General features: G+C 44.9%; 1 long non-coding RNA gene across 1 annotated transcript; it reads left to right on the plus strand.

Moving 5' to 3' along the window:
* The first annotated feature begins 8,513 nt into the window (after positions 1 to 8,513).
* Positions 8,514 to 20,588, plus strand: LOC140712486 (uncharacterized). The gene is made up of 3 exons (XR_012094092.1): positions 8,514 to 8,622; positions 19,438 to 19,548; positions 20,424 to 20,588. It is a non-coding gene; the product is annotated as an uncharacterized lncRNA (long non-coding RNA).
* The last annotated feature ends 799 nt before the right edge of the window (positions 20,589 to 21,387 follow it).

The following is a 21,387-nucleotide window of genomic DNA, read 5'->3' on the forward strand; positions in this document are numbered from 1 at the left end:
TGAGAGATGAGCAGATCAGTTTGGGGCGTTTTTGTCATCTGCATGAACCTGAAGTCCCATCTATAAAAGCCATTTTGGGGAGTATCAAGAGAACAGGAGTGGATGTGTAAATAGAAGCCAACGCATAATGTTTATATTTGGCTCTGACTCAGAAGGAAAAACAACACATCTATGAAAATGGAAAAGGCCACGTCTCTGAAAACCTTTCAGCTCTTCAGAGAAGTGCATGACAAACGCAAGCTCTTCTATGCCCCTCATTACCTTTCGTCCCCTATTGGCAGTTGTATGACCTTTCTATTCCCAGCACCTGTCACAGCACCCCGTAATGATTAGAACTCATGATTGTGCTTTGAGTGGGAAGGTGGGCAGAGGGTGAGGACATCCTGTGTAGGAACATAGGACCAAATGTTGGGTTAACACGGCATGGGTGGCTGAGAGGTGGCAAAGTCAAAGAACCTGAAAAGACAGATATTTTCCTGTATTCCAAAAGCGTTTCAAACAAAATATTCACTTTCAAAAAAGTGAATATTTGACAGAGTAACTTCACTTATAGAAACTCGATTAGCCTAAAAAAATAGCCAGCAAGGCTGGGCATGGTGGCTCACATCTGTAATCCCGGCACTTCGGGAGGCTGAAGTGGGTGGATCGCTTGAGCCCAGAGTTTGAGACCAGCTGGGCAAAATGGTGAAACCCTGTGTCTATAAAACATACAAAATTAAGCTGGGTGTGGTGACATGTGCCTGGAGTCCCAGCTACTCAGGAGGCTGAGGTGGGAGGATCAATTGAGCCTGGGAGTTTGAGGCTGCAGTGAGCCTTGATAGTGCCACTGTACTCCCGCCTGGTTGACAGAGCAAGACCTTGTCTCAGAAAAAGAGAAATAACCAGAAAGGATATATGACAATAATGTCTGTCAGCATTATTTGTAAATGTGAACCCAATGTCCAGCAATTGGACAATGCTTAGGTAAATAAGATGAAACACCATGCAATGTTATTATGCAGCCATTCGACATGTAAGTGAATCATTGTTCACGATGTTGGGACATGAGCATGAGAGAAAAAAGCAAGATTCTGATTTCAACATAAAGAAGGTTGTCAACAAAGTAAAATACCGATGGACAGAAAAGAAATCAAGGGACTACCCCACATGTTCTCATTTGTTGTTTCTCGGTGAAATTATCAACAGTGAAATTATCAATGATCAAATTATCAATGATGTTATTTCAACAAAGATCACAGAAGCTGGATTCTTGTGCTGGTTATGTTACATGGGCTACAGATGATAGTAACACTTTGGGTTGTTTTTTGATCTTTACCTTCGTTTGGGGATAGATTACCAGCTGAAGTTTTAAAAAATTAGGGCGAGAGGCTGGGTGTGGTGCTCATGCCTGTAATCCCAGCATTTTGGGAGGCTGAGGCGGGTGGATCATGAGGTCAGGAGTTCGAGACCAGCCTGGCCAACATGGTGAAATTTCATCTCTACTAAAGATACAAAAAATTAGCAAAATTTAGCCGGGCATGGTGGTATGTGCCTGTAATCCCAGCTACTTGGGAGGCTGAGGCAGGAGAATCCCTTGAACCTGGGAGGTGGAGGTTGCAGTAAGCCGAGATCTCGCCGTTGCACTTCAGCCTGGGTGACAAGGCGAGACTCCATCTCAAAAAAACAAAACAAAACAAAACAAAACAACATTGGGGAGAAAAACCATAGCTAACAAGTTCTGAGGTTTAAACTGTCATAGATGTTTTTGAAATGTTGTTTGAAAGCAGTTGAGAGCAGAAACGAAGATGACAGAATGATTCTGTTTCTCTGCCTCCCTTGGTAAAAATTTAGCTATTTTTCAATAGGTTAAACAAATCATTTTGACTGGAATTATGCTAGGGCTTTATTGGGTGGGGCATCCTTACTTATTTACATGCTGTTACAGGATGAATTATGTCTCTCTCGAAATCCATGTGTTGAAGCCTTAACCCTCGATGTCTCAGAATGTAACACATTGGGAGATACAGTCTTTACACTGGTGATGAAGTTAAAATAAGGCCCTTCCCTTTTCCTTAGCAAACTAATGCAGGAACAGAAAACCAAACAGCCCATGTTCTCACTTACAAGTGGGAGCTAAATGATGAGAACACATGGACGCACAGAGGGGAACTACACACACTGGGGCCCACTTGAGGGTAGAGGGTGGAGGAGGGAGAGGAGCAGAAAAAATAACTATTGGGTACTAGGCTTAGTACCTTGGTGACAAAGTAATCTGTAAAACAAAGCCCTATGACATGAGTTTAACCTATATAGCAAACCTGCACATGTACCCTTGAACTCAAAATAAAGGTTTAAAGCAACAACAACAGCAACAAAAATGAGGCCCTTAGGGTGGGCTGTAGTCCAAAATGACTGGTGTCCTTCTAAGAAGAGGCGATTAGAACAGACTTACGCAGAGGGAAGGCCATGTGAGGACCCTGTGTGTTTCTGAGTTGCAGGTCTGGAGTAGCCACGCCTTGGCATTGCTTTTGTCTGAGTGGTTTCATTGATAACACAACACAGCAGCCCCAAATGGCATAGCAAGCTTCTCCCTCAGCTGCCAGGGAGCTGCAGATCTCCTTTCTGGGTTCACCTGCCTTGGAACCGGGGCTCTGGTCTCTTGGCCGAGAGAGTCTGAGTCGGGGCTGAATCCTCCTAAGGGCCAAGGAGGGAAAGGTGCTGTGGGCCCCGCTGGCCTTACACACACGGCAGGAAACCTCCGATGGGTATTTCCAGGGGTCATCCCTGGCCATAGAGCAATTTTTCAGAGATGATAAAATGGTCTGATAACTGTCCTTCCCGCTCCAGTTCCTTGAACTCCTCATCCCTTCTGCAGCCCCAGGCCCTATGCAGGGAGGCGCTGTCTGAACATGGTAAAAGGCCAGGGCCTAGCTGCTTAGGAGTTGTAACTTCAGTCTTCGTTTAAATTCTCATAAAAAATTATTCTTTTTACTTTTTTTTTTTTTTTTTTTGAGACAGGTTTCACTGTGTCGCCCAGGCTGGAGTGCAGTGGTGCTATCTCGGCTCACTGCAACCTCCGTCTCCCGAGTTCAAGCGATTCTCCTGCCTCAGCATCCCAAGTAGCTGGGGTTACAGGCGTGTGCCGCCACCTGGCTAATTTTCGTATTTTTGGTAGAGACGGAGTTTCACCATGTTGGCTGGGCTGGTCTCAAAATCCTGACCTCAAGTGACCAAGTGCCTTGGCCTCCCAAAATGCTGGGATTACAGGTGTGAGCTATTGTGGCTGGCCCTTTTTTTTTTTAATTCTTGAGACAGGGTCTCACTCTGTCCAGGCTAGAAGGCAGTGGTGCCATCATAGCTCACTGTAGCCCCAAGCAATCCTCCTGCCTCAGCTTCCCAAGTAGCAGGGACTATAGGTGTGTGCCACCACCACGCCTGGCTAATTATTATTATTATTTTTGAGACAATGTCTTGTTATGTTGCCCAGGCTGGTCTTGAACTCCTGGTCCCGAGTGATCCTTCCGCCTTGGCCTCCCAAAGTGCTGGGATTATAGTGTGAGCCACCACACCCTGCCTAAAAATTTACTTTTTAATGTAAAACATACATTCTTGTAGTAGTGATGTAATCTCTCACACTCATACAGTATTTTTTTTTTTCTTGAGATGGAATCTGGCTCTGTCACCTAGGCTGGAGTACAGTGGTGTGATCTCAGCTCACTGCACGCTCCGCCTCCCGGGTTCACGCCATTCTCCTGACTCAGCCTCCCGAGTAGCTGGGACTACAGGTGCCCGCCACCAAACCCGGCTAATTTTTTGTATTTTTAGTAGAGACGGGGTTTCACCGTGTTAACCAGGAAGGTCTCGATCTCCTGACCTTGTGATCTACCCGTCTCTGCCTCCCAAAGTGCTGGAATTACAGGCGTGAGCCACCGTTCCCAGCCTCAAACAGTATGTTAAATAAAAAGCTTGGGTGCTGGACCCCAACTGTCTAAATCCAATTCCTAGCCTGGCTAGTTAGAAGCTGTGTGAGCATAAGCTCTTTACTTAACTTCTCTGATCACTACTTTCCTTGCCTATAAAATGGTGGTGATAATGTACCTACCTTGAAAATAGGAGGATTCAATGAGTTTGAAACACAGACATCTCTTAAAACATGCTGGGCATACAGGAAGCATTCAGTACATAATAATGAGTTCTTTTATTGTGGTAAAATATGCATAACAAGGTGGGCGTGGTTCCTCATGACAGTAATCCTAGCACTTTGGGAGGCCAAAGTGGGTGGATCATCTGAGGTTGGGAGTTCAAGACCAGCCTCATCAACATGGAGAAACCCTGTCTGTACTAAAAATACAAAATTAGCTGGGCATGGTGGTGCAGGCCTGTAATCCCAGCTACTCTGGAGGCTGAGGCAGGAGAATCGCTTGAACCCAGGAGGCGGAGGTTGCGGTGAGCTGAGATCATGCCATTGCACTCCAGCCTGGGCAACAAGAGCGAAACTCTGTCTCAGAAAAAAAAAAATATATATATACACACACACACACACACACACACACACATATACACACACACACACATATATATACACACATACACATATATACACACACACACACATATACACACACACACACATTTACCATTTTAACTGCTTTTATTTTTATATTTGTTAATTATTATTATTATTAATTTTTTTTGGAGACAGAGTCTCCAGCCGTTGCCCAGGCCGGAGTGCAGCGACATGACCTCGACTCACTGCAACCTCTGCCTCCCGGGTTCAAGCAGAGTTCTTGTGCCTCTGCCTCTCGAGTATCTGGTACTACAGGTGCCCACCACCATGTCTGGCTAATTTTTTTTTGTATTTTAGTAGAGATGGGGTTTCACCATGTTGCCCAGGCTGGTCTTGAACTCCTGAGCTCAGGCAATCCACTGCCTCGGCCTCTGAAAGTGCGAGGATTACAGATGTGAGCCACCGCGCCTGGCCATTTTAACCGTTTGTAGTTGTGCAGTCTGTGGCATTAAGTATGTTTACATTGTCATGCGACCATCACCACCATCTGTCTCCAGAGCCTTTCTATCTCCCCAAACAGAAACTCTGTCCCCCGTGAAACAATTCACCATTCCCTCCCCCGCCCAGCCTCTGGCAACCATCATTCTACTTTCCGTCTCCATGAATTTCACTACTGTAGGGATCTCATAGAGATGGCATCATACAGGCCGGGCATGGTGGCTCATGCCTGTAGTCCCAGCACTTTGGGAGGCCGAGGCATGTGCATCACCTGAGGTCGGGAGTTCGAGACCAGCCTGACCAACATGAGAAATCCCGTCTCTACTAAAAATACAAAATTAGCCAGGCGTGGTGGCACATGTCTGTAATCCCAGCTACTCAGGAGGCTGAGGCAGGAGAATTGCTTAAACCTGGGAGGCAGAGGTTGTGGGGAGCTGAGATCACACTATTGCACTCCAGCCTGGGCAATAAGAGCGAAACTCTGTCTCAAAAAAAAAAAAAAAAAAAAAGGCATCATACAGTATTTGTCCTTCTGTGATTGGCATACTTCCTGTAGCATAATATCCTCAAGGTCCATCCATGTAGCATGGGTTAGAATGTCCTTCCTTTTCAAGGGCAAATAATATTCCATTGTATGAATAGACCACATTAAAAAAATCCATTTGTCTGTCGATAAATACTTGGGTTGCTTCCACCTTTTGGTATTATGAATAAAGCTGCTATAAACATTTGTGTATAAATGTCTCTTTGATACCCTGTTTTCAATTATTTTGGGTATATACCCACAAGCAGAATTGTTGGATCCTGTGGTCATTCCACGTTTAATCTTTTGAGGAATTGCCATGCTGTTTCCCGCAGCAAATGCACTATCATTCTCATGGTTTCAGACACCATCTTTAAGGCTGATGAATTCCAGCTTTATAGCTGCAGCTTTATGCCGCCCCTGAGTTGTAGACAGATGTATGCAATTTCCTACTTGATCTTGTCAATTAGATGTCTCACAGATCTTCTTCAAACTGCACCTCCTCCTTGCCCCTGTCTTACTTTCCCTCATTTTGGTAAATGGTGCTAACTGAGCAGCGAGTTGCTCAAGCTGAAAACCTTCTGCAGAGCCTAGTGGAGCCTCAGCCAGGACCAGGGAAGTCAATCCCCCCTTCCCACAAGCCTGTGACCCCAACCCACAGCGGACAGGCCACCCCAAAGGGATCCAGGGTGGTCGAGAGCCCTGGATCACTAGGGAAAAGATTCCTTGACTACACTTGGGGAGGAATTTATCCTGACTGAATGTGTACTGTGTGCCAGACATCATCTAGGTGATGGGGATACAACAGAGAACAGAACCGACGAAATCCTGTTGTCATGAAACTTTTATTCTGTGAGGTTGCACTTTTACTCCGTGTATATTACTAAGCATTGTCAAGAGCCAGGCCCTGACCTTGCACTAAGACATGGCAGTGAGCAAAATGCACAAACATATAATTACATATGGTGATAAATTAATTCATTCAGCCAGTAGTCCAGATTGCTATATGCATGCAGAGCAGGTGATTAGATTTGGCTTGGGAACTGGGGAATTCCTAAAAAATGTAAATTAAATGAACTTTATGTATTTATTTTCTGAGCCAGAGTCTCTGTTACCCAGGCTGGAGTGTAGTAGTGCAATCTCAGCTCACTGCAACCTCCACTTCTCAGGTTCAGTCGATTCTCGTGCCTCAGACTCCTGAGTAGCTGGGACTACAAGTGTGCTGCCCAGGTAATTTTTTGTATTTTTGGTAAAGACGGGGTTTCACCATGTTGGCCAGGCCAGTCTTGAACTCTTGGACTCAACTGATCCACCTGCCTCAGTCTCCTAAAGTGCTGGAATTGCAGGTATAAGCCACTATGCGCAGCCAAATGAACTTTATTTTTAGGAATGGTTATAGATTTACAGAGAAATCATGAAGTTAATACAAAGAGTAGTTCCCATATATCTTGCACTGTTTCCTCTGTTTCTAACATCTTACATCAGTATGGTACGTTTCTTACAATACTGAACCAGTGTTGATACTTTATTATTAACTAAAATCCACAAGATATTCAGATTTTTCTTTTTTTTTCTGGAGATGGAGAATTTTCCTGTCGCCCAGGCTGGAGTGCAGTGGTGCAATCTTGGCTCACTGCAAACTCCACCTTCTGGGTTCAAGTGATTTTTCTGCCTCAGTCTCCTGAGTAGCTGGAATTACAGGCACCCGCCACCATGCCTGACTAATTTTTGTATTTTTAGTAGCAACAGGGTTTCACCATCTTGTCCAGGCTGGTCTCAAACTCCTGGCCTCAAGTGATCCACATGACTCAGCCTCCCAAAGTGCTGGGATTACAGGCGTGAACCACCATGCCCAGCCAGGTATTAGATTTATGTAGTTTCTGTCTGACGTCATTTTTCTGTCTTAGGACCCCATCCGTGTAACCATATTACATGTAGTCATCATGTCTCCTTACGCTCCCCTTAGCTGTGACAATTTCTCAGCCTCTCCTTGCTTTTGATGACCTTGACAATTTTGAAGAGTATTGGTCCAGTAAATTTTGTAGGATGCCGTCTATTAGAATTTGATTAATGTTCTTCTCATGGTTAGACTGGGGTTATGGGTTTTGGGAGGAAGCTCACAGAGATAACGTGCCATAGTGGTGACTCAAGCCTGTAATCCTTGCCCTTTGGAAGTGTAAGGTGGGAGGACTGCTCGAGGCCAGGAGTTCTAGACCAGCCGGGGTAATACAGCAAGACCCCATCTCTAAAAAAAAAAATTAGCTCAGCATGTTGACACATGCCTGTGGTCCCATCTACTTGGGAGGTGGAGGCAGGAGGGTCGTTTGAGCCCTGGATGTTGAGACTGTAGTGAGCAGAGATCATGCCACTGCATACTCCAGCCTGGATGACAGAGGGAGACCCTGTCTCAAAAAAAAATTTTTTTTTTTTTTTTTAAGAAGAGCAGGGGTTATGTTCATGCATCACCTCCTGGATAGTGTGTGTGTTTTGTTTTTAACAACATTATTGAGGTATAATTTACATGCCACAAAATTCGCCTGTTTTGGGTGAAGAGTTAGATGAGTTTTAGTAAATGTATACAGTTGTGCCTGAGGGAGCTACTCTGTGAATTGACAAACAAAGGATAGGAATGATTTAATGAGACAAAGGAAGGAAAAAACTGCTCCAGGCAGAGATGATGGCTCCAGCCTCTGCAGGGAGCATAGCACATTTAAGGAACTCAGGTGAATCCTGAATCGCCATGAAAAGGCAAAATATGTCACCCCAGTTCATTCACTATGCTTCCTATTTCCTATTTAATATTTCCTTGCAAACATGTGAGAGTCAACAGCATTTTAATGCCTAAATGCATAAACTCTATTTATGCAAAACACTTGTCTAGAACAACTCAGTCCCTGATGGTTTACTCAAGGTTTTACCATAACAAGAAGTAAATATTAGGATGGTAAAATTCAGAACGGTCCCTGAGGGGGAATAAAACTGTAATAAAATTTCCTCCTTTTTCAGGTCTTGTTTCAGTGAGAATGTAAAGTACGTGCACTATGTGCTTTGTGATGAAGTTGTTGATTTATTTCTCTTTGGAACAAGCACACCACAACAAAGTGAGAATGAGAAGGTAATTCAGAGGGAGAAGAAGGAAACGGAACTCTACTCAGAAATATATCCTCATATGAACTTAGAATCTGAAATAAATCCAGGTCCTAAAAACACCAAAAGGCTGTTTCCATGAGTGAGGCAACCAAGAGGCCCTCTCAGGACTTCTGTGGGATATTGGAATCCCCTGGCATATACGAAATCCAAATTAGTCAGGATAGGTAAGGTTGTGCTACGGTAACAAAGAAACTCTTTATTTTCAATGACTTCCTACTGAAGCAGCGTCGTTGTCAGGGGTAAATACTGGAGGTTTGCCATCTCATGTTAAGGAAATTGATGATGCGGGCACACAAGAAGTGAGTTTAAAAGCAGAGGCTTAAATGTGAGAGAGATTTAATAGAGAGAAAGAGAAAAGCTCTCTCTCCTGCAGAGAGAGAGGGGCTCCCGCGTGGGTCTTCCAGTCTGTGGTGAATTGTGGGGGTGGGGGTAGGGTGGGGTTATAGACTGACTTGAAGAGGCAGTGTCTGATTTACATAGGGCCCAAAGATTGGTTGGACCAGGTGTGATATTTACATAGCCCAGGAAGAAAGTGGCCACTCCATCCTAATCTTTTATTATGCAGACGGTTTGCTACCTGGCCGGCACCATGTTGTTTGCTCCTTACTATACACATGGTTGATAAAGAAAAGGGAAGAGGGAGCCTCCATATTGAACATGCCTGGCCCCTTTTACTATTGGCACAGCTGCCGGCATTCACCCTTGCAAACTTCCAGCTTGCTAGTCTATGTCTGCAGCTCGAATTTACAGGCTGCTTTTTGTTAGAAAAGAAATGATTTGGGGACTGGAAACCTTACCGAGGACTTTCTTACCCTCACTATCTGCCTAAATAATTTCTTTTTAACTCTTATATCAATACAACAGGTTATTGTTTGATGTAGGTCAAGTGGCTTTCTGTGGTGGCTTTCCTCTAATAATTGGTTCAGGAATCTAGGCTCCATCCCTCTTGTGATGGTGTCATCTCCATCATGTGCCCTCAAGAACTTGCCACAGACCAAGTGTGGTGGCTCGTGATGCCTGTACTCCCAGCACTTTGAGAAGCCAAGGTGGGAGGATCACTTGAGTCCAGCAGTTTGAGACCAGTCTGGGCAACCTAGCGAGACCCCATATCTACAAACAATATTAGCCAGACATGGTGGTGCACACTTGTGGTCCCAGCTACTTGCAAGTCTGATGTGGGAGGATCACTCGAGCCCAGGAAATCAAGGCTACACTGAACTGTGATCACACCACTGCACTCCAGCCTGGGTGACAGAATGAGAACCTCTCTCAAAAAACAATTTGCCACGGAAGAGGAAGAGAGAGGGTGGATAATGACATGGGAGATTTTAAGGGCAGGCTTGAAAGTGGTATACATCCCTTCTGCCCATGTCCCTTTGGTCAGAATCCAGTTATGGTGGCCCAATCTAAGGGCAAAATAGGCTGGGAATTATAGTCTTCTTGTGTACATAGGAAGAAGACAATAAAATGGGATTTGGTGAACGTATAATACTATCTTTGCCACGAGCTCCTAATTTTGTTATTAGATGCTTTCCGTTATAAAAGAATCCAGCTTGTTGTAGCAGATGTAACATAGGTGTATAAAGGTGAAACGAATGATCTCCCTACTCTGTTTCCTGGCTTCTATGCCCTGTGTTGCCTGCCACACCACCCTCCTTGTTGGTGTAATGTATTCCACATGCGTGAATGGTTCAGGAGACGTTAACTCTGGAAGGCCCTTCTGAACTGGAAGTTCTCCTGATAAACCTTCTAGCGTTGCTGAAAAATGCCCAAATGAAATGTTTATCCAAGAACTCCAGCAGGTTGACAGGGGAGCGACAGTGTTTTGTTGGAATTTAAGATCCAGTACTTTCGTTTATGTTTTCCTCGGTTGATTGCAGTGTTTGGCAACAGAAAGACCTGGGTTCAGGACCTGGCTCTGCCTCCTACCCTCTCTGTGACTTTGGACAAGTAGTAACTCTTCTGAACATTATTTACCTCAGCTTTGAAACAGAGATCTGGTATCTATCCCATGTGGTATTTGCAGTGCTACGAGATAGAGACCAGTCTTAAATCTGCTGGATTGTTGGGTACCTCTGACGTCTCAGCATCCACAACTAGAGAACAAGCCAGCTCTTATTTCAAATGTGTACACTGGGTCAGGCGCAGTGGCTGACGCCCATAATCCCAACACTTTGAGAGGCCGAGGCAGATGGATTGCTTGAGTCCAAGTGTTTGAAACCAGCCTGGGCAACGTGGTGAAACCCCGTCTCTATGAAAAATACAAAAATTAGCCAGGTGTGGTGGTAATACATCTGTAATCCCAGCTACTCATGAGGCTGGGGCAGGAGACTCACTTGAACCCAGGAGGCAGAGGTTGCAGTGAGCTGAGATCAAGCCACTGTACCCCAGCCTGGGTGACAGAGCGAGACCCTATCTGGAAAAAAAAAAAAAAAAATCAAGTGTGTCAGTGTGACCGAGAAGCTGGGTTAATCCTCGGCAGAGAAAAGTACCATCTGATGGGGAGGAAAGGAAGAGCAATTATAGACTAAAAAATGTCTAGGTTTGAAGGTTTGGAGTAACCATTTAGGAAGGAAAGAAGATAGATAAAGAAATCTAGACTGGGAAACTTGAAAGTTATTAGAAGCATGTTGAGAAGGATCAGGCATTTTGCTACTTATCTTCCTGTTCATTAGTTATGCATAGTTCCCTTCAACAGGGGCAGAGCACCGCTGTGGCAGATCTTGTTTTTTCTTTTTTCTTTTTTTTTTAAAATGAAGTCTCCCTCTGTCGCCCAGGCTGGAGTGCAATGGCATGGTCTTGGTTCACTGCAACCTCCGCCTCCTGGGTTCAAGTGATTCTCCTGTCCCAGCCTCCCGAGGAGCTGGGATTACAGGTGTGCGCCACTACGCTCAGCTAATGTTTTGTATTTTTGTAGAGATAGGGTTTTGCCAGACTGGTCTTGAACTCCTGACCTCAAGTGATATGCTGGCCTCAGCCTTCCAAAGTGCTGGGATTACAGGCAAGAGCCACCACATCTGACCTGCAGATCTTGTTTCTAATGACCCAGTGGAACAAAACGTTCAGCGATGCTCCCAGGTGGCAGTGTTCCAAAGGAAGGCATTGGGTTGTCCAGTGCTTTAGCTGCTTTGTAGTTTAACGTAGCAAGGATCTAAGAGCAGAGGAGCGCAATGAAAGGCAAGCGTCGACTATCACCTCTCAATGTTGAGAGTGTGATGGGAAGAAATGATGATAACCAAAAAATTAAAACCAGAAAGGGTCGGGTGCAGTGGCTCATGCCTGTAATGCCAGCACTTTGGGAGGCCAAGGCAGGGGGATCACCTGAGGTCAGGAGTTTGAGACCAGCCTGGTCAACATGGCAAAACCCCGTCTCTACTAAAAATACAAAAACTTAGCTGGGCATGGTGGCTAGTGCTTGTAGTCCCAGCTACTTGGGAGGCTGAGATACGAGAATCCCTTAAATCCGAGAGGCAGAGGTTGCAGTGAGCCGACATCACACTACTGCACGCCAGCCTGGGTGACAGAGTGAGACTCTGTCTCAAAAAAATAATAATAATAATAATAAAATAAAATCAGAAAGGTCACATTGAACAACTCAGCAAAAAGGAGAAAGGACAGGCACCTGAATAATAAAACCTTGGGTATTTACACAAATCTACAAAGGAAAAGAAATGGAAAAAGGGTTTATCAGTAAGTGTTCAGTAGAAAAAAGCAGAAATCACCTCAGATATTGCTTGAATGCAGGGAGTTAAGTTATAAAGCTGGTGGAAGGACTGGGAGAGCAAAAATGAGAGAGGTGTGTTATCCAGAGATCAGAAACTACAGGAAGCTGGGAACATACTCCATGTAGTTAAATTCTGGGCATTAAAACTGTGTATCGTCTGAAGTTTTATGAACAGCTGTGAGTAGAGTGTGGTGGCTCATGCCAATAATCCCCCAACTTTGGGAGGATTGCTTGAGGCCAGGAGGTCAAAGCTGCAGGAAGCCCAGCCTGGGCAACATAGCTAGACCCCATTTATTTAAAAAAAAAAAAATTTAGCTGGACATGGTGGTGCACGCCTGTAGTCCCAACTACTTGGGAAGCTGAGGTAGGTAGGTTGCTTGAGCCCAGGAGTTCAAGGCTGCATTAAGCTATTGATATAGGAGTTAAGAAGAAATTATTTAGGTAGCTAGTGAGGGTAAGGAAGTCCTCGGTAAGGTTTTAAAAGTTTTCCTTTTACTGAAAAGCAGCCCCCAAATTATTTCTTTTCTAACAATGATCAGCCTGTAATATTGAGCTGCAGACATAGATAAACAAAGTGGAAGCTTGCACGGGTGAATGCTAGCAGCTGTGCCAATAGGAAAAGGCTACCTGGGGTCAGACATGTTCAACATGTAGGCTCCATCTTCCCTTTCCTTCCAACCGCGTGTACAGTAAGGAGCAGACAATATGGCGCTGGCCAAGTAGGAAATCCATTTGCATAATAAAAAGATTAGGGTGGGGTAGCCAGCTTCTTTGCGCACTATGTAAACGTCACACCTGATCCAACCAATCTTTGGCCCTCACAGGAGAGAGAGCTATTATCCTTTCTCTTTCTTTAGCCTATTAAACCTCTGCTCCTAAACCCACTTCCTGTGTGTCCACATCCTCGGTTCCCTTGGTGTGAGACAACAAAACGTGGGTATTTACCCCAGACAATGACACTACTTCACTATGATCACACCACTGCATTCCAGCCTGGGTGACGGAATGAGATCCTATCTCTAAAACAAAAAAGGAACAAGAACAGTTCTGTAGCTTTTCTATTCTTTGTGCTGCCTGTAATAGTCACATCTGACAGCAGGGTTGGCGAGAGGTTTTATGGACTCTTTGGGTATGGTGAGTTTTTGAAAGGAGGCAATCTAATTTGGAAGGAGCATAATTGTGGCTTTGTGGAAGGCATGGTGAGGGGCACACTGTAGGTTCTCTCTCAGGGACAGCTCGTTCCTCAGGCTCCTCCATCTTCTTCCCACTGTCCTGGGCTGCCATTTCTCTCCACCCCCTCAGCTCCACCCTCTCATCACTGTCCCCCAAGCCTTTACTGGGTGAGGTGCCCTCACATACCCAGTTATTTCTGTCCACATGTCCACTGTTGCATACACACTTGGTGTTAACAGGGAGCCCAGATGTGTCCTCACTGATTTCACCATTGACAAGAACTCGGGCAGGGTCCATAGTTCCTGTAATAAGTCATCAAATGACAAATTTTTCCATTCTTAAGTCCCTGATCACTACTCTGGAGTAGGCGGATTGGGCATTTCCAGAGTGATGCATGACATTTATCTCTTCTTTGACATTTATCCTTCACCTAAGTTGGAAGATACAGTGTCAAGAAACAAATGCTTTCACTTAACCCTATCCCTAAGAGCTTTCCAGTCTCCCTAGAGCAGGATCAGGCTCCCTTTCCTGAGAAACTTGTTCCAGACTTGGTAAGGCATCTCATGTATTCCCCAGTCGACCCCCATAGGCACTGGGCTGTTCTAAACCAATTTTACTAGTAGGACTCTTCCCTGCCCCACCCTCTCCATTCCCACATAGGCCTCCTCCTTCACACTCTGTCACTGCTAAAAGCTCTTTCAGCAGAGAGGTACTTACTACAAGAGTCTCCCTGACACTCTTCCGTCCCCACCCTGCCCCAAGGAAGGTGAAATCTAGGCAGCTTCTTACAGAATGTTCTCAGCAAGCTGACTGCAACTGAGAGTGATGGCTGGGAAAGCCAAGATGCAAGATTTCCTGCCAGGTGAATCAAAGAGACCTGATTTCTCCCATGCACTATAATTTACGGTTTACAAACCATCTTACGTGTTAATTTTTTTTTTTTTTTTCTGAGACAGAGTGAGACTCTGTCACCCAGGCTGGAGTGCAGTGATTCAATTAGCCCACTGCAGCCTGGAACTCCTGGACTCAAGAGATCCTCCAGCCTCAGCCTCCCAAGTAGCTGGGACTACAGGTGTGCACCACCACGCCTGGCTAATTTTTTTATTTTTGTAGAGATGGAGATGCGGGGTCTTGCTGTGTTTCCCAGGCTGGTCTCAAACCCCTGGGCTCAAGCGAACTTCCTGCCTCAGCCTACCAAAGTGCTGGGATTACACATTTGAGCCACCTTGATGGCCTCCATCTTACATCTTAACACACATTATTAATTTGATTCTCACGTAAGTCTGGGGAGGAAGTTGTTTTACACAGATGACAAAATAGAGGCTCAGGGATTAGGGGACTTGTAGTTGGTCACGCAGTAAATAGGTGGGCCAGAAATCGACTCCAGATCTTCAGACCTTTCTCCTAGTACCAGACAAAGGACTGACCTAGTAAGACATAGTGAGTGCAGACGTTTGCAGCAACTGCCCTTGCAATTCCAAAAAGATGAATTTACCCTCGAGAACCTAGTGAGAAGGGAAAGGAGGAAGATGCGGGTGGAAGGAAGAGAGGTCTAAATGGAGTTCGTTCTCTTGGCTTAGTGTCACTGCCCTGAGAACATCAGGGAGAATTGTAACGTAGATGAGTTTGGATTGCTGTTGATCTCTTCCTTCATCTAAGCATTTAGCATCACTTCAGTAAAAAGACACCCGTTTATTTTAATGTGCAGTGTATTCTTAATCTCTCAGTAGAGACTGGGGGACAAAGCCATCTCATGGAAAAAAAGCATGGATTTTGGAGTAGAATAACAACAACCCATCTATTTTTGGAGCTCTGACTAGGTAACAGGGACAGTTCCCAGCACTAACTCATTGAATTCTCATGGTAATCCTATGAGATAGATACTATCATTGTTTTGTTGTACAGATGGAGAAATGAAGGCACAGAGAAGTCAACTAACTTGTCTGAGGTCACACAGCTCATAAATAGGGGAGGTAGATTTGAATCAAGCCAGCTGGGCTCCAGAGCCCAAGTTGTCAGTGACTCCTTATAGAGTCAAGGATGTTGCTCAAACTCTGAGCCCCAGGAGCCTCATCTGTAAAATGAGGATAAGCATATATCTTGTTGCCTGGCACAGTGGCTCACGCCTGTAATCCCAGCACTTCGGGAGGCTGAGGCAGGCAGATCACTGGAGGTCAGGAGTTCGAGACCGGCCTGACCAACATGGAGAAACCCCATCTCTACTAAAAATACAAAAAATTAGCCGGGTGTGGTGGCGGGCGCCTGTAATCCCAGTTACTCGGAAGGCTGAGGCAGGAGAATTGCTTGAACCTGGGAGGCAGAGGTTGCAGTGAGCCAAAATTGTGCCATTGCACTCCAGCCTGGGCAACAAGAATGAAACTCCATCTCAAACAAACAAACAAACAACAACAAAAAAATTAGCTAGGCGTATTAGTGCGTGCCTGTAATCCCAGTTACTCAGGAGGCTGAGACAGGAGAATCACTTGAACCCAAGATGCAGAGGTTGCAGTGAGCCAAGATTGCGCCACTGCCCTCCAGCCTGGTGACCCAGCAAGACTCTGTCTCAAAAAGTTATCCTATATGGTCTAAAAAGGGGAGGCATGAATAATCCAGTCATTGTTTAGCATATAATCCAGAAAGAACCATAAAAATGGGCAACCAGCAGATGGTGTAGCCATTCTTCATTCCTTTACTTTCTTCTTCTTTTTTTTTTTTTTTTTTTTTGAGAGGGAGTCTCGCTCTGTTGCTGAGGCTGGAGTGCAGTGGCACAATCTCGGCTTACTGCAACCTCTGCCTCCCAGGTTCAAGCAATTCTCCTGCCTCAGCCTCCTGAGTAGCTGGGACTACAGGCAAGCGCCACCACGCCTGGCTAATTTTTGTATTTTTAGCAGAGACAGGGTTTCATCATATTGACCAGGCTGGTCTCGAACTCCAGACCTCGTGGCCAGGTTGGTCTCAAACTTCTGACCTCATGATCCACCTGCCTCGGCCTCCCAAAGTGCTGGGATTATAGGCGTGAGCCACTGTGCCTGGTTCTTTACTTTCTTAATACACTTTCACTTTACTCTATGGACTCATCCTGAATTCTTTCTTGGGTGAGATCCAAGAACCCCTCTTGGGGTCTGGATCAGGAACCCTTTCCTATAACAGAGGGGTGGCAACGTGACAGTAGAGTGTGGTGGTGAAGGGCACCCATTAGGGGGCACTATTTCAGCACATTTTCCAAAGGTCCTATCTATGGGTTTAAAAAAAATTTTTTTTTGAAAAAGCCAATCTGTTCACTACCTTATTAAAAGAAGAGTGGTTTGACTCGAAAACCCCAAAAGGCGGTAACTGGAACATTGTGCTGTTTTATGCTCCCATCTCTCAAGCCAGGCTCTTGCCTGTGATATCGGTAGTCCTAGTGCGTTGGAGGAGAAGGGATCGGGACTGAAGGTGTATTGTGATTTTTTGGCTGCAGTAGCACCTGGGGCCCTGCACTTCTGGTATGTCAGGAACTGCAGATCAAACTGAAATCTCCAGGACTCAGGCCCCATCCAGATTTGCCTGGAGGGCTGTTGGGGCAGATCCCAGGCCTGGCACCAACCCTGAAAGGGAACTTTTAGCACAGCAAGGCCACACATCGTCCTCCTGGACCTTCCTCGGGGATCTTAGGAGTGCCTAAGAACCTACGCCATGGCCCCACGCTGGGGTGCTGGGGGTGATTCAGGCTTCTCTCTTCTTCAGGGAGGAAGAGCATAGCACCGGGGCTGGATTGATGTCCTGCTTGGCCACAGGCACCTGCGTTGGAGGCAGGACTGGGGAGAGGCAACTTCCTGGGGCTTCCAGGCTGTCAGAGGTTGATGCAGTGCCTATCCTTGAGGAAAACCAGGGTTAGAATTGGAGGAAGTATTGTGTACTATGGGGTTGTTGAGAGAATCACAAATACCCATGAAATGTCCCAGAAATGATGAGAGAAGCTTTTGGGTGGCTGGGGCACTCAAATGGTAGACAGGGTTGGAGCCAGAGAACTGTTTCTTATAACTTTAATGGGGATGTTTGGTTTGGGATCTGGTCTCTGCCAGCAGGCAGAGTCCCCACGCTCCCATTGAGTGACCACCCAGAGGTGAAAGAGCTGAAGGCCATGAGTGAACGTGTATATTTTTCCTGCAAGCAAGAGGTAGCCTCCAGGCTCTGGAAGCTCATCTTGAGGTCACTGATTTGGTTTGGCTTGCAATGAGGGCACTGTTTTTGCTCAGTAAAGCCCAGATCAAGGATTGATCATCAAACGCGCAAGTGGCCAACGTGGCAAGCAGTCTCATTTTTGTTAGGTTTCTTGGGACAAAGCTATGCCTTGCCCACCTTTTCATTCCCTTCTCCACCTCTCATTGGTACTAATATATGGTTGTTTGTTTGTTTGTTTGTTTTGTTGTTGTTTGTTTGTTTTGAGACGGAGTGTCGCTCTTGTCGCCCAGGCTGGAGTGCGGTGGTGCAATCTCGGCTCACTGCAACCTCTGCCCCCTGGGTTCAAGTGGTTCTCCTGCCTCAGCCTCATGAGTAGCTGGAATTACAGGCGTGCACCACCATGCCTTACTAATTTTTTTATTTTTAGTAGAGACGGGGTTTCACCATATTGGCCAGGCTGGTATTGAACTCCTGACCTCAAGAGAACCACCCGCCTCACCTCCCAAAGTGCTGGGATTATAGGCGTGAGCTACATGATCATCTTCGTTGATCACTGAGTAGATTCTGGAGTGGAAGTAGGTCTACAGTGACCCAGTGAGGCACTTTCTTTCACGCTCTTGGTCTCCAGGAGCTGGAATGACACCTAGATTTGGGCTCTGCATCCTCTCAGCAGGGCTGGCTTCATACAGAGCCCATGCTCAGAAGGACCCTGGACTTGGTTAATGCTATGCTGCTGCCATCTTGGAATTTTTCATTTTTCTTACTTTACAACTTAAAAAAAATTGTGATAAAATATATATAATATAGTGATTTTCCACAATTAACAAGAAAGCACACACACACACATATAAAACTGTGTGTGTGTGCTTTAATTTTTAATTGTGAGACATTTTATTTTAATTGTAAGACTTTTTTCTGAGACAGGGTCTTACACTGTTACCCAGGCTGGAGTACAGTGGCATGATCACGGTTCACTGCAGCCTCAACTTTCTGGGCTCAGGTAATCCTACCACCTCTACCTCCTGGGTAGCTGGGACTACACACTCAGCTATTTTGTGTGTGTGTGTGTGTGTGTGTGTGTGTGTTTGTATTTTTTTGTAGAGATGAGGTTTTGCCATGTTGCCCAGGCTGGTCTCAAACTCCTGGGCTCACGCGATCTGCCTGCCTCAGCCTCCCAAAATGCTGAGATAACAGGTCACCACACTTGGCCATTTTCACCATGTTTAAGTGTACAATTCAGTGGCATTGATTCCACTCATAATGTTGTGCAACCATCACCACTATCTATTTCAAAAACTTTTTGTTGCTCCACAAATAGAAACCCCATACCCATTAAGTGGTGACTCCCCGTTTCCCCTCCCCTCAGTCCCTGGTATCCTCTAAAGTACTTTGTCTCTGTGAATTTGCCTATTCTGGATATTTCATAGAAGTGGAATCATGCAATATTTTCCTTTTGTGCTGAGCTTATTTCTCTTGGCCTAATGTTTTTGAGGTTCATCCATATTGCAGCTTGTGTCAGAATGTCATTCCTTTTTATGGCTGAATAGGATCCCATCATATGGATACATCATTTATCCATTTATCTGTTGATAAACACTAGGGTTATTTCCACCTTTTGGCTGTTGTGAATGGTGCTGCTATGAACATTGGCATACAGGTATGTATTTGAGTAGTTGTTTTCAATTCTTTTTTTTCATTTTTCTTTTTTTTTTGCGACAGAGTTTCCCTCGCTGGACCAGAAGGATGTGGTGGGGGAACTGCCAAACACTTTCATACAACCAGATCTCATGAGGATTCACTCACCATCATGAGAACAGTATGGAGAGGAAGGTGCTAAGCCATGCATGAAGGATCCACCCCCATGATCCAATCACCTCCTATTGGGACCCACTTCCAACATTGGGGATTACGGTTTGACATGAGATTGGGGCGGGAACACAGATCCAAACTATATCAACCAACGTGATTTCACTATGGCAGGAAACACTTGCCCAGAAAGATAAAGATTGCAAGTAACTTTAGTGTTTGTTTTAGAAATTTCCGCTAAACTTACTTAAAACTGCTTAACTTTGGTAGATTGCATCAAATGACCATTAACTCACCTTGCTGTCTCCATGATTTTGGATTATATCATAACCTTATTCAATCGTAGACTGCCCCACACTGAAAGACTTTCCTTAAACCAGACTCTTAAACGTCATAAACACCCTGAATTTATCTGTCCCACTCAGACACTGTTATGATTGCCAGGGTAGTGCTCTCTCTTACTGCCATGAGCTTTGCTTTATCAACATATTGCCTTGGTGGCATTTTATGGGAGCCAGCATTCAATAAGCTGCAATTTTCTTTTTCACATTATGTAGTTGCTCCAATCCTATTTTATCCAATATTCATCCATCCATTCATCCATCCACTGATTTATTTATTCATTCAACATATATTTGCTGAATGCCTACTATGTGTTCAGCACGCTTAGGCCCTGGTTCAGTGATGATTGATAATGTTACAGCCCTTATCTTTACAGCGTTCACCCTCTCCTTCATCATTATGTCACTTTCCTGCTGCTAGGTAAAGGGACCTAGAATATGCCACTTTGGTTTAAGGATTATTTTGAGCTGAAGGCAAATGGGAAAATACAGACACAGGAAAAGCTCTCTGTCCTTCTCCTTTCTGCCTAAAATCAGGCCACGTTTCCCTTTGTAAAGGTAGCACAAATTTCCACTTGTAAAGGATTTGTGAAGTGGTGCCTCTCTCTAATACCAGAAGAGGAGAATAACTGTTAATCACTGAAGATGACTTATCACTGGAGACAGTACCAAGGTGAGTCTGCCTAATAAATCCTACTATTCATCCCTTATCTACTGTACATTTCCTAGTTATCTTTCCACAATTTACCACTCCTAGAAGCCCAAATGATCTGCTTTCCTTTGTCTAGTCACTTCACAATTTATCACCCTTTGTTAAAATGGTATATAAGCCCCTAAGTCTGACCACTTTTTTGGGGTCTTCTTTTTTTTTTTTTCTTTTGAGATAGACTCTCACTCTGTTGCCCAGGCTGGAGTGCAGTGGCACAATCTCAGCTCACTACAACCTCTGCTTCCCAGGTTCAAGTGATTCTCCTGCCTTAGCCGCCCAAGTCAAGTAGCTGGGACTCACAGGTGCACATCACCACACCCAGATAATTTTTATACTTTTAGTAGAGACAAGGTTTCACCATGTTGACCAGGCTCGTCTCGAACAACTGCCCTCAAGTGACCCACCCACCTTGGCCTCCCAAAGTGCTGGGATTACAGGCAAGAGCCACTGTGCCCAGCCTGGGATCTTATTTTCTGTGAGGCCTCCTGTGTAAGAAAAAATATTAGCATCAGGTAAAATTTTTATATACTTATCTTGTTAATCTGGCTTTTATCCATTTAATTTGCAGGCTTCAGTAACTGAACATAAGAGGGTAGACAAAATGTTTTTCTTCCTCTATGTAGGGAACATGGAGACTAATAAGTACTTTCTACTTGAATTGATTTGTAAGTGGAGCTTTCCAACAGCAAAACAGCTGGGTCTTTGTGCTTTTAAAATCTGGACTCTGGACTTGATCTTCAGAAGGTCAGGAAGCAAGGTGTTTACACTGAGTTTGACATGTACAATAGTGATTAATTGACTTATCAGTGCTGT

Source organism: Chlorocebus sabaeus, chromosome 9 (assembly GCF_047675955.1).
Source record: "Chlorocebus sabaeus isolate Y175 chromosome 9, mChlSab1.0.hap1, whole genome shotgun sequence".
Lineage (NCBI taxonomy): Eukaryota > Metazoa > Chordata > Mammalia > Primates > Cercopithecidae > Chlorocebus > Chlorocebus sabaeus.